Consider the following 11010-nt stretch of genomic DNA (forward strand, 5'->3'; position numbering starts at 1 on the left):
ATCCTAAAAGGATAAATTAATTAATTAGAGTTCTTATAGGATACTAGTTTAATTAATTCGTATCCTAGTAGGATTCCAATTCCCTTTCCATACCTCTATAAATAAGAGTCTAGGGTCATAATTTATAGAGAAAATTGAAGTATTCAAAGGGTAAGTTTTTGAAAGAAAATTCAGCCATACACTTGCACTAACCTAGCCGAAAATCCTAGCACCTTAAGGGCGATTCTAGTTGGTCAATCTTGAGGCGGATCCGGACGTACTGTGGACTATCTACGGAGGGACGACACTTGGAGTCCTAAAGACTTGTTCTTGTTCGGTTCGGGCGCAGCTAGGGAGGGCACGCTACAAAGTGTATGCACCTAAATTATGCTAAATGATTATGTGTAAATAATATGTTTCCTGGCATTAAGGTTTTTCCGCATGATTTATGTTTTGTCATATGTATCATAACCCAACAGTGGTATCACGAGCCTCTTATTATTTTCATAATCTAAATTGCATGAACATGGTTAAATTATACAAATTTGCAAGGAATTAAAAGGGGTGATTAATTTTCGTAATTGTAAATTAATTGCAAATTGCGTTTATTTAATTATATGTACGCAGTTTTTCGGCAGAATGTTCGTTACTGAACCAAATCGAGTGATTTTTTTGTCAATTCCGCATGTAAAAGGCATTCTAAAATTTTGACAAAAATAATTTTTTTCGCCGAAACCCAGAATTCCCAAATTCGAAGCCTAACTATGACTTTTCGAAGGTTTTAGTTTTTCGAACGCAAAAGTTTGTAAATTTAAGATGTTAAATTAAATATTTGCGATTCTTGTTGATAAATCTTGAATTTTTTATTGACCTACTGTATATGTTTAACAAGTTTGAATGCCTAGCCTTGTTAATTATGCAACCTAATTTGTAATTATAATTAATTTGTTGAAAATTCGAATAATTTAGAATTGATTTGATTTTCATAATTAATTAATAATTTAATTAGATACCTATGATTAAAAACCACCATAAAAATTGTTAATTTGTGTTAAATTTTAAATTTTTATGACCTAGATTTGAATCCATGTTAATCGGAAATTATTTAATTAATAAATTTTCGATTTTTCGCCCTAAAATTATGAAATTAATATGATTTATTAATTTGTCATTAATTTTGGAAATAAAAGTTTTAATTTTTATGCAATTCGCTCATAAAACTTGCACCCACAAAGCAATGGACGCTACGTGTTACCCTTAAGGGGTGTTGTATAGTGCGGGCATGCGACGACGAGCAAGGGAGCTCGTCGCCCATGCGGTACGAATGCAGCGAGCAAGGCAATGGTGCGCGAGAACAAGGCAGTAGCCCTGCCTTGTGTCGTGTGCTATGCGCGATGGGCGAGTGGGCAAGGGCGAGAGGCAAGGCAGCGAGCAGTCGCGTGTGGGCAGCAAGCGAGCTGCGCCACAGCGCGCACTGCCTCGCGCGCAACGAGCGCTGGCTTGCGTGCAGCTAGCAATGCCTCGTGCAGCGAGCGCTGGCTCGCGTGCATCGAGAGCTGGCGCGCGCAGCGAGCACTGGCTCGCGTGCTTCGATTGATGCCTTGCGAGGGTGAGCAGCAGCCAACGCGACGCAGCACATAGGCTGCGCGCATCGTGGCCAGCGATGGCTGCGTGCGTGTGGCCTATGGCTGTGCGTTGCGTGGTGATGTGCGTACCTTGTGTTACGATTAAATCGTTTTAAAATTTTAATTTGAAATTTTCAGTTCATGTAATTTTAATTAATTTTAAAATTAATAATTTAAATTGTTTTCTTGGATTTTAATTTTGAATATTATAATTATGATAAATTTTATTTATTCTAATTATTTTACTAAAATTAAAAAGTCTTGAATTTATTTAATTCGACTGAAAATAAATTAAATGAGTGGATTCAATTATAAATTTATATGAGCTTTAAATTTTAATTAAATTTGTATGTTTCCGGTTAGACTAGAAATACATTTTTATGTTTAAAATTAGTAAAGCATATGAATTTATTGGTTTAAGTGGGACCCCTTTTTAGTCATAGACTCTTGATTAGGTCTACAAATCCTTTAAGGTTAAAACAACTTGATTAGAATTAATAAGGACTGAATAATTGGTAGATTATTGGTGCCCTTGATTAATTGCTGCAAATGTTTATGTGATGCATACAATGTGTTTTAACTAACCAATTATGTGGGCCATTCATGATAATGAATGGGTGAATGGTATATATTGTATATGTACTGCTTTGCAGGTTATGAAGTGACTAGTATGGCCCAAATAGGATAGAAAATATGGTCTGCGTACCATTAATTTGAATGTAATTGGTCTAAAGCACCAAATTTGTTTTTCAATTTAAATATGGTCTGCGTACCATCAAATAGTTGTAATTAGTTTAATTATAGCTTATCCTATTTGAAGAAAATGGCGCCTCCCGCGGTGAAATTCAAGACGAAGTTTCCATTTTCGAGACGGACTTTGAAGTTGAAGCTTCAAGATGAAGTCGGGCCATACTAGATCACATTTATCTTATGCATGCTTTAAGTTATTTATTGCTTTAAATATGTCTTAATTATGCATGAGATTGTGGCTTGATTATGTTGCATGATTAAGGATTTTAGTTCACTTAAAATCTAACCAACATAAGGATTTTAGTTCACTTAAAATCTAACCAACATAGTAAGAGCCTTAAGTTCCAAACTTAAAAATTGAGTTAAAAGGTGCCATGCCAAAATATACACTTGCTTGGATATCCTTTACATCAATCTAGTAATAGTTTTCGCTCAGCGAGGTGTTACTTATTGGTCCTAAAGGGGCAAGGTACACAAATAATTGTGAGTACATGTTAGTTTTGGTGAAACTCAACGATATAATTAAGGAGTCCTTTTATGTCGTGGAAAAATCGATAGGTCACTACTACATTTTTAATCAGATGCGACGGATTAAAAAAGGATAATGCGACGCCTCATATAGTACCGTTGCATTATATAGGGCTAATGCGACGATTTTCTCTATAATAGATAAAAAAGTTGGGCTAATGTAACGGCTGTGATAAACCGTCGCATTAGGTTGTCTAATGCAACGCCTTATTAAGCTAATGCAACGGTATGGTATAGAATAGTTTAAGCGGTAGTCTTTTAATTTATTCCCTCTTATCTTTTCCAAAAATTTCAAAACACGCGCCCTTCCATGGTTCCCAAATTTTTTAAACAAAAAAAGTAAAACAAAAATTAGAAAAAACACAAACAATTTCCTGGTTCATTACTCCACCGAAGAAACAGAGAGGAGAGAGACTGAGAGCGTTTACAAAGTTAGGGTTTCGAAGGATCGAAGGATTTGATCTGCAATTCACAATTTGGTCCGAACCAATCGAATTTCTTGCAAGTTCTAGCCATTGGCTGCGAAAATTCTCTCTCACGTCCCCGAATTGAGTCACAGGGTTGAATTGGGGAAACTTACGAGGGTAATCGAACAAATTACGAGGTACACATTCTACTTAAACCAGCCGCTACTTTCCTGGTAATTTTTTGATTTTTTAATGTTTAACTTATGATTTTCTAGGGTTTCTTAATCGGATGAAGTGTTTTTTTTAGGGTGAGGGGTTTGAATTTCTGGGCTTTGTTTTACGATAATTGCAGAAATTAATTTTTGATAATCGCAATTTTGATGGAATTATGTTTGTTTATTTGATTTTTGATGGTGTTGAAGTGCTTTGAATATCACGATTTCATGAAATTTGCTATATGCAATGAAAAATCTTCAGTAGTTGTTGGATTTGGGTGTTACTAAATGAAGAATGAATATCCATGTAGGAGATATACGGGCAACACGTTCTATTTCCAACCAATCTCCTTTAAGTGCTGCTCGATATATTCTCACTCCAGATGCCAAGAATTCAGCGCCTGTTACATGTATGATGCAACCAACATTACTCAAGATCACTTATTATTATTTTTCATCTGCAGTAATGGTGTAGGGGGACAATGCTGTGATTCGAACATGGGGTGAAAAGAGAACAGAGTTAAAGTTGAAAAATCATGTTGAGCTTGTTGAGCTTTTGGCGATAGTAGATACAAAGAAAGGTGCTTGCTTTTGAAATTTCTACATACTAGTGATGGGTTTTTTGTTTTGTTTTTGCTTTTATAATACCATTAACTGTTCTTTTTTCGTTATATTAACCCTCGTCTTGATTTTACGGATACTAAGGTGCTTGTTATCTTAGTTTTTATACCTTTTTTTTTGGAATTTTACTTGAGACAATGCTAATGTAGAGATTTCTGCAAAGTGATTTCCTTTCACCATCGATGAATCTATAGGAACAGAATCATTGATTGTTTTTGGTTATGTTCTTAGGCTGCTTGACAAATGTTTCTGAATTTGAACTTTCTTTTTCACTTTTTCTTGCTGAAGATCTGAGCATGCGTTTGTTAGGGTAGCATTTTCTTAGTTTGCCACTATATTCTAATGGTAATCAGGGCCAAGTCCTGCGTATACCTGTGTGAAAGGTGGATGTATTCAGTAGGATAATGTCCTACAACTCATGATTCAGTAATTCTGTCAGAGAACCTTTTTCAGTCCTCCATCTCTCAGTAACAGCATGCCCTTTTATTATTATTTATTTCCTTTCTAGCTGTGCTGATTTTCGCTAGTATGACACGTCCAGGCTCTAATGTTGCTGGGGCTAGAGGTTTTTACTTGAAAGGCGATGGTGTGCTTCTAAATCAAGCTCTTTGAAGAGCTTAGATAGGAATAAATTGCTTTTGTATTTATGAGATCTGGTGGGGAAGAGGTCAGAGCCATTCAGAGGAGGAGGAGAACTCAGCGGGCTATATATGGAAGGGTATTTCATATATAGAGATATTGAATCTAACTGTGCAACCCTCCACAGTCTCTACCAAGCAAAAACCATTAACGAGGTATTAAGAAAAAGTCATTTTCAATCTCAATTTCCAGTTTCATACCCTTCAATAGTTCCCTTATTTGCAGCTCCACGTTCTAATTTGAGCTTCTGTTTATAACAGTTGCCTACCTTCTGATCCAGCTCATAGTAAACTTCCATTTTATTTAGGGGTTTCATATCAAGGTCGATGAAAAATGCCTGCAAGAGTGCGTAGATCACAACTCACAAGGAACTTAGGGAAGATAATTGAATACAGGTAGTTCTTGTTCTTCAGATAGTTGATGGTTCTTCCGCCGCTGTCGCAATTTTATCTCTCTAATGTATTCGCTATCAAACCCTGCCGTTTATCCGTCTTCTTCAATCGTGGTCCACAATTTTATCTCTCTTATATGTTATCTCTCTTATAATTAGGTCTTTCTTATTAATTCGATGTGATTTTTATAGCAATGTTTTTCTGATTTCAGATTTGGTGAGGAAGCTCTCTCCTTTTCATCCAACTTTTCTGCATTAACAACCTCAAATTAGGTTTATGATATTGTCTAATTTCTTTAGGTTAGATATGTGAGACATTTAATTCAATTAACGCAAAATTAAACCATTTTTTTTTGTTTTGGTTGTGGATTGGCATGGTCGAGGTTTGATATATCGACCAAAATTTGTGTTTTTCGGATGCTCTATTGCGCTTAAATAAGGCATCAAGTTCTTGATATTGCAGGTAATCACATTCCTTAACTAATTTTTGTTTACCCTAATTGAGCTTTAAACCTTTAATCTATGCCCCGAAATTGAGAATTGTATTATCATTGATGTTGTTCATTGTCACTAATTAAATATTCTGTTTACTTACCTATTATGGATTATAATTTTGAGCTGTTCAATCAAACAATTGGTGATGATATCAATTTACTCATATGTACTGCCACAAATAGATTTTTTTAAAAGAAACTAGCGTTTCTAACTAATTGTGTCTCGTCTGTGTAATTGAGTACGTTGTTCATTATTTATAGCTTTTTATAACTATTGTCTACATTTGTTGTTTCATAGAAGTTTATATTGATCCTACAGTGCCATGTTTTGCATAAAATTGGGTGGTTTATGTGATAATGTTTCTAGTGATAGGTATGAGATGTAATGTGAGCTTATCATGCAATGGTTGGTTTGATTCAGTTAGTCTGGTTGAGAAGACAAGAAGCAACTCCCACTTAGCTTTGTTAATTTTCTTTCTTTGACAGTGAACTCCTATTGTGCAGTCACCCAACTTATTTTAGCTAATCTGCTAAAGAAGAACGAGAAATTTACAGGGAGAGTGTATGGGTCTTTCCCCTAATTAGTAAGAACTTTTGAGTTTTAAACTTCTAATTATCTAACCCCAATTTGAGTTTTTTTGTTTATCCATGTCCGTATACGTAGTAATAACATCTATATCATTATCAATTGTGGTATAAATATATCATGATCAACTGTTTATCATGCAATGGTTAGTTTGATACTGTTGGTTTGGTTGAGAAGATAAGAAGCAACTCTCACTAACCTTTAATAAGAGTATTGCTTTCTTTGACAACAAACTTCTCTTCTGCAATCACCTAATTCATTTTAGCTAATCCGCTAAAGAAGAACGAGAAAGTTTCATGGAGATATAGGGTTCTTCCCCTCAATAAGTAGAACTTTTAATTTTTAAACTTTTAATTATGCAATATATTCTAATTAATTGATCTAAACTAAGTTTTTGTTCTTTATCCATGTCCAAATAACGTAATAATAACATCTATATCATGATCAACTATGGTATAAATATGTCCATATAGAGGATATACTTGGCAATGTAGATGTGCTAGGTAGGTTTTGGAATATGGAGATCGATATGGCATCCTGATCAGCAAGGATGTACTACTACATTAAGTTGGAATCGTGTTACACTAACATTGATAGGGGAAAGGAAATATCTAAGAAAATGTTGAAGTGTCATCCAAAAGTTGAGTTTGAATTTAAAAGAAAAATGGGAAAATAGCTTGGCATAGAAATTGCTACAAGAGAGCAGTCCCCAAGTTGGCAGAGGTTGAAGCAGAGTTGTTCTTATTCTTCCCGACTTTGAGTCTAAAAATTGGATTTGGTTCCCCTATTCTCTTCCACATGTATTGTTTATGAGTATGTACGTTGTACCTTGTTTGTTGCGAAATGTTGCAGCTTTACTAGAATGGTATGCAGTTGGGGCTTGTAGATTAGTGACTCTTTTAATCTTACTACTTCGAACTGTTCCTGAACTACAGTCAGACTTGTTCTTTTTCCTTTTCTCAACTCGCATTCATCTCTAGTTGTAATTATGTAGGTGTTTAAGGTGCTGAAACATTGTGAGGTACTAGGGACTAGCAGGTGTTTGTGCATGCAAGTATGTTGTTTGGTACTGCTTTATACTGTTGGCTTCAACATTGTCCTGTTGGGTATGGCTGTTGGTCGAGTGGAGCAATATTATTAGCTCGTACTTTGTGAGCTAGGTGGACTAAGAAACTTTTTTGGGTCTTTTGAATAGAGCTTTTGATAACAATTGTTTTTGGCTGTTTAAGCTCATAGTAAGTCACCTTAGCCTGTTGTACACAGTTTAGTGATTAAGAATGATATAGTTGTTAGCTAGATTATCATGTTAGATACATTTACTTGAACATTCTTAAGCCTAGCTTCTTCAGAATTTGATCTTGTTTCTAGCTTCACTTGATTATTGGCTACTTCTATGAGTGGTATGGAATTTACTTACCTTATGAAGACATGCAATTGATGCAGGTGACAAACAAAAGACTGAATAAGTCGCCCCTCACCTTCATGTGTGATATATGCTTTGCGTCGTTGTTAGTATCACTACTTCTCATCCACCAAAGGGGTTGCTGAGGTACGTAAAATCCTAGTTTAAACTTGTTCAGATTTTTGATACATCTGATTATGTATCAGCATTAGGCAATGATCATTTTAATTCTTAATAGAAGAATACACAGGCTCCTAACTAAAATCTAAACACACTAGCTGATAAGAATTTCCTGTTGTAGTATTATTTCTTAATTGATTATCCTTTTATCTTTTACTATGACTGGATGAGTCATTTAGTTTTTTCCGTTCATATTTTGCACTAAAATATACCTTCTTTCTAGTGCTAGGATATTGATAGATTTGCTTATTAGTATTTTTTCATTCTTAGAATAGATAACGAAAAGCCCAAATTAAGAGATTTGTTGGGAGAGCTTTTCTCCTAGTCGGGTGCAGATTACTCAAGTCTAATAGGCTTTTGATTACAAGTACCCTACAGAATGACTTCTTACTAGGTATTTCTTATTTTTTTGTGAAATTTCATGTTTTTATTTGAGTAAACATGAAGGTTATTATATTATTTATCGTGTTTTAGCTAGTGTACCATCTTTAACTTGTGCCCATTCCTGATTTAAACTTGCAGGAGCATGGTGAGCTATATGGAGGAGAAATGTAGATCTAGCAATATGAGACGGTGGGGGCTCTTGTTTGTTTTTGGGTCATTTTGTGATTTCTAGTAATGTTGAATTTCTTTCTATGGATTTAAATTTTATGTAACTTTTTCATTAAAAACACTAAATTAATTAGTGAACAACTATTTTGTACATGTGTCCTATGGGAACTAATATTGTAATATTACTCTTTAAGTCAATGAAAATCTTTTGTTATTGACATCCTTTCTTAAATTATAATAAATAATAATAATAATAATAATTATTATTTTTATTATAATAATAATAATAATAATAATAATAATAATTATTATTATTATTATTATTATTATTATTATTATGAATAAATGAACCCGTTGCATTAGATGTCCAACAAATTTTTTTGACAACAAATTACCGTTGCATTTAAGGAAAAAGGCGTTGCATTATTTCATTAAGCCATCATACATACCCGTCGCATTAGCTAAAAATTCCGTCGCATTAGCTAAAACTTCCGTCGCATTAGCTAAAACTTCCGTCGCATTAGCTAAAGAACTAATGCGACACGCCATCTATGGACCGTCGCATTAGATGTCCACCTAATGCAACGGTAGTAATTTACCGTTGCATCAGGTCACTGATCGTTGCATTAGGTCTAATGCAACGCCACCGGATGCAAGGGTCATTTGTCGTCGCATTAGGTCTAATGCAACGGATTTCCATGCCTAATGCAACGATTTTAGGCGTTGCATCTGATTAGAAATGTAGTAGTGGGTTTACCTAATAAGTTCTTAGACGTACCTATCAACCAAGAGTAGTTTCTAGACTATTAGCAAAAGGCGTTTGCTTACCTAAAAGATTTTAGAATTGAGTCTAAATACATAATGTGCTTAATTCTTCAATGGATTTTAGGGTCTTGGAATCATTTTATTCACACCTGCCGGAACAATAAATTCGAATAAAATCCTAATAACTTGTTTGAATTGCATGATTGCTTTCATTTTCAAGTTATTATTCATGATAAATCTTTAGACTTTGCATGCTTCAATGTATGTTTTAATTATTGTTTATAATTAAATATCTTGCACTGCAGTAAATCCTTTTAGAAAGGTAACAGTAAATTTCCTCGATTGGTAGTGAATCAAAGAACGATTCACGGAAAAGAGAGAAAATGAGCAATTTAAATGTACGTTTCTTATAGCGACTTTTATGGTTGTTTTCGAGTATCAAGTCGAATGGCAAACCGATTGGTGCTTGTGAACTCAAATTACAATGTAGTTTTGAGATCATAAAGCATTGAGTTTAAACGCTCAGCTTTACCAATGGTTAGCAACCTAAAATCTTAGTCCATTTAATTCTCGAATGAGTCTAGTCCCTAGACATTTGAATAGATCGATGCTTAGAGAACTTTAGAAGCTTCTGGTAAGATCATCTAGTTGAAACAGAATATTCAACATAAAATGGTAAGAACTTTGTTGTAATGACATTGGACATGTCTAACAAAGTATAAAAGTCAACACTAGAGAATTCAATTCTTAAGACTATAAGAAAGGGTACAAGAAATAGGAAAACAAGGAACAAGTGAAAGGAATTTACAATTCTGTTTCTACCTAAAAGTTAATGTTTAAAGAGAAATGACCTAGCAATCAAACTTCCTTGGTATCATATACCGCTTGAGGTTCTTACTTCGGTAAATAACTCAAACAATGGAAGCTAGGCTACACTAATGACCTACCAGTGGGAATAAAGCATGGCAATGCTACATTAGTTGTAGGGTCATCTAGTTTGTTTTTAAGTCCTTTCAAGGCTGGAACTTAATTGCTATTTTGTTCTATAATCAGCATACCTAAATTTCTGCTTCAAACACAGAAAGACTCACATTCAGAAGAACAAAAACAATGCTTGTTTGTTTGTTTATTTGAATAAAATGGTCATTTACGGGTTGAGTCAATTAATATGCTTGATTAAAAACAAACAACTCTTTAACAATAAAACTTTACTAGGTTCAAATCAATCTCTTGATTTGAGTTCCACTAACCTTTAGCATTGTTGCTTAGACCATATCAACAAGTTAACATTCAAAAGCTCTATTTTGATGGACTTTTGAAAGTTGATTGATTCCTAGATCAATTTAAGACAACTAGTCTTACTTGTTGAAAGTAACAAAAGATATGAACTATTGTTAGAACGCCTAGACAATAGAATTCAAAGCTAAAGAAAGATTTTATGACTTTATTATTTCACATGGATTTGAGTGAATATAGGTTTATTTACTCAAATGTGATATAAGTTGAATCTGTTTGGCTAGTTCAAAGATTCAGAAGTATAAAATCCACTTGGCAAGAAATCATAAAGATCTAGGTTAGATCATGTTGATGATTACTTGAGACCAAATATGATCATCAATGATTGTGTGTTGTAATTTCACAATCTAGGTCCATAAGATATGGCATATCTTAGTTGGAATAATCGAAGTCAATTAGTACTTGATTCGATTAATGATGAATCATAAAGACTTTTCCTATAATTTCTAAAACAAAATGCTCAACTACCACCAAGCTAAACCAAATTCGTCAAAGCTATTGAAAAATAATTTCAGAATAACTTTTCATAAAATATATCTAGAGAGTTGCAAAACTCAGTGGGAGCTTAGTGTTTGTCATT

The 11010-nt window shown here is 34.1% G+C and overlaps 1 long non-coding RNA gene across 14 annotated transcripts; it reads left to right on the plus strand.

Annotated features, from left to right (window-relative positions):
* Positions 1 to 3162: 3162 nt before the first annotated feature.
* LOC110803761 (uncharacterized) lies at positions 3163 to 8587 on the plus strand. Of its 14 annotated transcripts, none has more exons than XR_008932841.1 (8): positions 3163 to 3486; positions 3969 to 4085; positions 4667 to 4919; positions 5025 to 5618; positions 6136 to 6233; positions 7662 to 7784; positions 8088 to 8211; positions 8340 to 8587. It is a non-coding gene; the product is annotated as an uncharacterized lncRNA (long non-coding RNA). The 14 variants fall into 14 exon arrangements; XR_008932835.1 differs by having other exon boundaries at positions 3164 to 3486; positions 7679 to 7784; XR_008932845.1 differs by having other exon boundaries at positions 3164 to 3486; positions 6136 to 6211; positions 7679 to 7784.
* The last annotated feature ends 2423 nt before the right edge of the window (positions 8588 to 11010 follow it).

Source organism: Spinacia oleracea, chromosome 4 (assembly GCF_020520425.1).
Source record: "Spinacia oleracea cultivar Varoflay chromosome 4, BTI_SOV_V1, whole genome shotgun sequence".
Taxonomy (NCBI): domain Eukaryota; kingdom Viridiplantae; phylum Streptophyta; class Magnoliopsida; order Caryophyllales; family Amaranthaceae; genus Spinacia; species Spinacia oleracea.